The sequence below is a fragment of the Euprymna scolopes genome, chromosome 6, assembly GCF_053919585.1.
Source record: "Euprymna scolopes isolate OS-2025 chromosome 6, ASM5391958v1, whole genome shotgun sequence".
Lineage (NCBI taxonomy): Eukaryota > Metazoa > Mollusca > Cephalopoda > Sepiida > Sepiolidae > Euprymna > Euprymna scolopes.
The window spans coordinates 162,114,700-162,121,196 of NC_136487.1; the positions used below are offsets into that span (position 1 = coordinate 162,114,700).

The window sequence follows — 6,497 nt, forward strand, 5'->3', positions numbered from 1 at the left end:
TTAAACAAAAACACCTTTACTAAAAGTTAAGGTCTTCAGTAGTTAAAAAAAAAAAAATGTTTTTTTGCTTCTTTATGAATAAACATCAAATTGTAACAATAAAAAGAATTTTTTTCAAGAACATTACAAAAAAAAAAAAAAGGCCCTTAAAGTCTGTATTAATGAATTCAATATAATTTGAAGAAAAATTAATTTCTCAAACTACCGATATTATTGAATTAAGCATTATTTATTCAATATTTTCACACATTTTTTTTTTTTGGATTACATGTTTCATGTTATTTTTATGTGTAAGATTCTAATATTTTCCTTGCTTGAATGAAGTCAAACTTTCAACAATTTTTATATAATCTTGAAAAATGAAGTTCTTTTTTTTTCTAATTTAAAAGCAAGAACAGAGAAAAATACATTAAAATTGGTAACGTTCACGTTAGGCATGTACAAATGCATGGCTGGGGGAAAAAAAAGAAAATCAGCACTCCCAACAACTGACCTTATTTTTAGACAGTCTTAATTTTATATTTTAAGCTGCCTCAGAATCCACCACACATAGATGACTGTTTGGATTTGCTTAAACGAAGGTAGAAGCTCACCTTTGGCAGGCTAATTAAGGTATTTTTTGTACAAACAAGGTGTTTTTATTTAATTCAATATCTTAAGACTTTATTAATTATCTTTGGAATAGATCCTGAGAACTAATATTTATCTTTCAAAGGATTTTTATAATGAATTTACTTGACTTCAAAAGTTAGCTGAATTTGTCAGCTCCAAATGTCACCATGAAAACATTTTTCATTATAACTTTTTTCACATGTACAAATAGTTTTTTTTTCTTTTGGAAGTTAACTGTAGTCCTCAATCTTTCAAATACAATGAAAAAGTAGTCGGAAACCTACAAAAAAAATTATGATAAACTGGTTTTCAAAACCATGTCCCCCTTATTTTTTTCCCCTACCATTATTGCCCAAACTTATCTTCTGACAAGTAAATGCTATGACCTAAAGTTTTTTAATTTTTCGCTTAACTTTTCCTTATTGATATAAAAGGAATAACTTTTATTCATCTTTCGTTATATATATATATATATATATATATATATATATATATATATATATATATATAAACCCATTACTTATTCCACTTAACTTGAAGTTGTAAGTAAATAATTTTTTTTCAATATAATGAGTATAATTACAAAAAATTCTAAAAAGTAAATTTTAAAAGATTTAAATAGAATAAAATTCCAATAATCCGCAACGTGAAGTTTTACCTTAAGATTATGTTCGTTGTTAAAGATGGATCAACTTGATTCTAGTGGCCTGAACCACGCTATTTTTAAATAGTATTTAAGTTAAATTAAAGTATGATATCGTTATCAAATTGTTAGTTGAAAGTACAGAATAGTTACAAAACATCCCCCTCCCCATGTTAGGAATATATTTCAAATAACATTTCAGCACAGTTCACCAGTACCAAAAAAGAAATGTGTCTCATTAAAATTAACAAATAGAAAAAAAAAAAAAAAATGTTGCTCCCCTTATTTCAATTTAGCGTCTTTTAGCATTCGTAAAAACACAATTATAAGTTAAACACAAAATGATGACGTCAGATATTGCATAAAACGTTGGCAATTTTACAAGAAAATGAAAGTGCCTAACTTTTAGCCAGTTAAAAAAAATAAAAATATATATATATATATATAGATCAGGCAAAAAATTTTTTTTTTTTTTTGTGTAGCAACAGCCATCAGCAATTTACCTCATTTTTGCTGAAAATATTAAGAAATCCAATTGAAAAATATTTAGATATGGGGGAGAGGTCAACTGTTCAGAGTTGAAGTAGTTTTGCTTTCACGTTGAAACTAAATTTACGAGGAGATCGGCCAGCTTTATGCTCCACTCATCTCATGTCAAATTTGAAGAAATTTTAATTTGAGAGAACAAAGTAGCTAAACTTTAAACCTAAAAGGACTCAATGTTTTTTTTATTAAAAAAACTTTTGCAGTTTGTAGCTTATAAAAACATTAAAACAAATTTAAAATCCTTAAGAATAACATTTTTTTCAAACAGATTTATGGCCAAATTCCCAGTGGTTGTGTTCAATTTGACTAACGCAGCTGAGGACATTCACACTCAAAAATTTCATTAATTCAGAAAAAAAGAAAAAAAAAAAAAAGATAAAGGGTACTTATGCAGTATAAGGACAATATTATCGTCTGAATCCTCCGGATGATTAACGAAAAACACTGAATATATATATTTGTAGTCATCGACATACAGTCCTGTTTCGCTGTATCATCAGTGCCGCTATACTAGCACCTCCCTTAAACCGTCAAGTTGACAGTCGGCAGTTCTTCCACTCAACCACAGAAGCGATGCCCACAAATAACCTGTCCGAATTTAAACAAACATCCGTCTACACCTTTTACAGTGCTCAAACCGCTTGTTTGTAAACAAATAAACAACGAGCGTCACATTTTTCAGTCAATAAAGTAGCGGGTGAGATTATTTACGACAGTGCTTTACCCAAAGAGGGGGGCTTAAAATATATTTGTAGTCATCGACAATCAGTCCTGTTTCGTTGTATCACAACTCATCGGTGCTGTTAGACTAGCACCTCTCCCAAGCCAAGGATTGAACCTAGAACCGTTGTGTTGACAGTTCTTCCACTCAACCACAGAAGCAATGCCCACAAATAACCTTGCTGAATGTCTAAACAAACATCCACCCAAAAGAAAACAGATTTACCATCATTGGTTTATAGGCATCTCCAAACCGTTGTGTAGAACGTCATCATTGTACACATTAAGCTACGGCATCATTTTGTATGTTTACTATAGTTTAGGTCGATTTCTATGGAAGAGCATTCATACAGAAATTTATGAGAAAATAAAATGTACCATAAAAAAAAATGGATAAAAAACAATACAAGACTTACCTTTTGTAAAATAGATTTTTAAGAACCAACTACTGACGATAAAATTAATTTTAACCTGTTCTGTTGATACATGTATCTAAAGATGCTGATGCTTACAAGCCTCCATACTTTTTCGGAAAAAAAAAAAAAAAGGCGCAAAATTTGATTATCACCCTCTCATTTTAAATAAATCCAAATTTTTTTTTTTTTTTTTTTTAGTCGATTTTGCTTTTGCAATTTTTATAATCTCAAAAGTCATTCTATTATATGAATATATTTATTTTTGGAAACCTGTTATATAAAAAAAAATCTGTTTAAACTTTATATCGCGTAATATTTTGAATTTAACATCATTTAAAGTTTTTTAAAAATCAATTTTTAGAATTGTTTTTTTTTTTGTTATAATTCAAATAATTATATTACGGAGAAAAAAAATTATCAAAAAATTTAACATATTGATTGTATGTCCAATTTTGTTTACAACTAAAAGTGAAAAAATAACGGGATTTTTATATATATATATATATATATATATATATATATAATTATTTGGTCTTTTTAGCTTTAATAAAAGCTTGAAATTTTTATCGACCTCCATTTATTCTGTATAGTTTTTGCAACATTAAATATGGGGGGGGGAGTAGAACACCTAAAAAATAATTTCGGCACTTCTGCATGACAGTGACATGAGGCGAATGTGTGTATTTTAGTTTCTAGAACTGCCAACAGATGTCACTTGTCAGCAAAAGAACATGGGTAGATAACTCTTCCCTTTCTAAAAATGCATGCAAACTAAAATTATAATATTTAGCTACATTTTTATACAACCTTACCGTAAAAAAAATTCTAAAAATCTATAAATGTCCGTGTTTTTGTATTTTATTTTCAGTTATGAATCACTCATTGAAAAGAAATACATCAAAATTATATTTGATACATTTTTTATACAATAAATGTTTCGATTTTCATATTTTTGTATTTTATATATTCTTGCGTTATCGTAAACACTCGTTTATATTTGAAGTTCACATAATGGCCACTAGATATTAGTTCTCTTTGGAAAAACGAGTCGATAACTCGTCTGTTGCTAATATGTCACTGACATGCAAAAGTGTCAATATTTCCTGTAATATATTTTACGAAACTTTGTTATATAAGTATTTAATAATAAATATCGAAAATTTCATGAAAATATGACTTGATTTTTGCTATATTTGTAAAACATGGGTATGTCTACGGCTTAAAAAACGTCATTACATAGGAACGTTGTTTTAAAGCGTTCCTAATGTAAACGCGATTTTTGTCCCACATTTTCATTTTTGTATGCAGTAAAAAATTAAAATATTTGAAGCTTCTTTTAAATGGTAAAAAAGTTAGGTTGATAATATTAAATTACAGTTACATCGTGTTACATACAGAGGCGGTTAAAACTGGCACGCGTTGGAGGTACCGATTAGTTTATTATAAAACAATATATATTTATCTTGTTTTAACAAACAATCAGTAAAAGGTCATTAAATAAATTTGGTAATTTTAGCCTGGTAGACCACCACAAAACCTATCTTAAACTTGTTTGCTGGAGGTTTTCGGATATGCTGAAAACGAATATTGTATTTAAAATTGGGGCAGGCAACTAGTTTTCAGGATACTGATAAAATACTAGGTTTGTATTACATAGATTCAAAAAAGTTGTCAAAAAACATATCTATATAAATAAAACAGTAAACGTAAGTGTGTAAATATCTAACAGGTAAACTATTAAACTACTGGTCATATAGCACTGAAATTCTCAGGAAATAATATTCATGCACCAGGGGTGGTTTATAGCGAATAATATCTTTGCTTACATGCATGTATATCGTATACAGACATCGGCAAATTTACATGTAAAATGTTCATTAAGCATTAGCTGACATTTTGTTTTTTTCTCAGGCTGGAACGCTCGGTTCTTTTTAACTTGAATTCTAACTGATGACACCAACTTGTTTGTTTTTGCATTAAAATAAAAAAAAAATAAAAATCATACGTACATTTTACTGGCGGTTTGAAATTTGTAAACATGAAAACAAACCTATAACTTTTTTACGATTTCATATTTACTTAATTTTGTACATTATTTTACGATGGAGAAACGGGGGGATGACACAATATGGACTGTGCTGAAATAATGTTATTAGTTAGAAAGCCATTATTAATATGGGAAGGGGAAGGTATTATTTAGACTATTCTGTACTTTCACCTAACAATTTATTAAATAAGAAACTAACATGTATTATCTCTACTTTTGTTTAGTAATTGTTAACATTAACTAACTATCTTTTTCTCAATCCAATTTCTTGATTAATTTATTGTGAAGCAAGTGTTGCCTAACCATTAACTGCACTTTGAAATATTTATTTTTTTTTTGAGTAGCATGAACTTTAAATAAGGTGGTTCTACAGTGTAGTACACATATTTAGAAATACAAACAATTTATAATGCAATCATGTATTTCGAAAAACTGCTGAGTAATTTTCCGGAAGTGACGTCATCTGTTGATGAGGTTGGGAAGCACGATTATGTTGCTTTAAAAAGTCCTCTAGAGGCCGCTAAGGATTACCAAACTCTCTTCTTTTTTTTTTAGGCGAGGTTGTGGTGTGGTGAATTAGTGGCTGTTCATTCTCCCAAGCATTATCACCACTTTTTCTGTTTATGGAGGGGGCAGTAGATGATTTCGCGTTAGAACAGATACTACATTTGGATCTTAGCCAAAAGGCCAAGTAAGCATAATAGTTTTTTTTACCAAGCATAAAAAAAAATATTTTAAGATAATAGGAATTAAAATGAAAAAATTGTCGAAATTAGTAACATATTCAAGAATTATGAAAAATGACGACATGCAAGTTAATTTATTGGTCCGTTTGAATTGAAATAATTGACCCAGACAATACATCAAAGTTATTATTTTCGTAAAGGGAGGAGCGATAACATGGGTTACAAATAAAAATGATTGTCGAAATTAGTACATATCCACAAATTATGAAAAATGATGAAATGTGAATAAATTGATTGGTGTTTGTAACAAAATAAACAATGTAGAGAATATATTAAAGTTATTTTCGTAAAGGGGGGAGGCGATAATGTAGGTTACAATTATGAAATGATTGTCGAAATTAGTAACATATCCAAGAATTATGAAAAATGATGAAATTTGAATAAATCGATTGGTGTGTTTGCAATGAAATAAACAACCTAGACAATATATCAAATTTATTATTTTCATAAAGGAGGGGGGGGCGTGATAATGTGGATTAAAATTAAGAAAAAGGATTGTCAAAATTAGTAACATATCCAAAAATTATAAAAAAAAATGAGATGTGAGTTAATAGATTGGTGAGTTTGTAATGAAAGAATAAACCCGGACAATATATCAATTGTTATTTTCGTAAGGGGGGGGGGCAATAATGTGGGTTTAAATTATGAAAAATGATTGTCAATATCAGTAACAATCAAGAATTGTGAAAAATTATGAAATGCGACTTAATTGATTTGTGCGTTTAATGAAATAATAAACCCAGATAATATATCAAAGTCATTATTTT

The 6,497-nt window shown here is 28.7% G+C and overlaps 1 long non-coding RNA gene across 1 annotated transcript; it reads left to right on the top strand.

Moving 5' to 3' along the window:
* Positions 1 to 314: 314 nt before the first annotated feature.
* LOC145278096 (uncharacterized) lies at positions 315 to 1,114 on the top strand. The gene is made up of 2 exons (XR_013868337.1): positions 315 to 581; positions 613 to 1,114. It is a non-coding gene; the product is annotated as an uncharacterized LOC145278096 (long non-coding RNA).
* Positions 1,115 to 6,497: the final 5,383 nt, after the last annotated feature.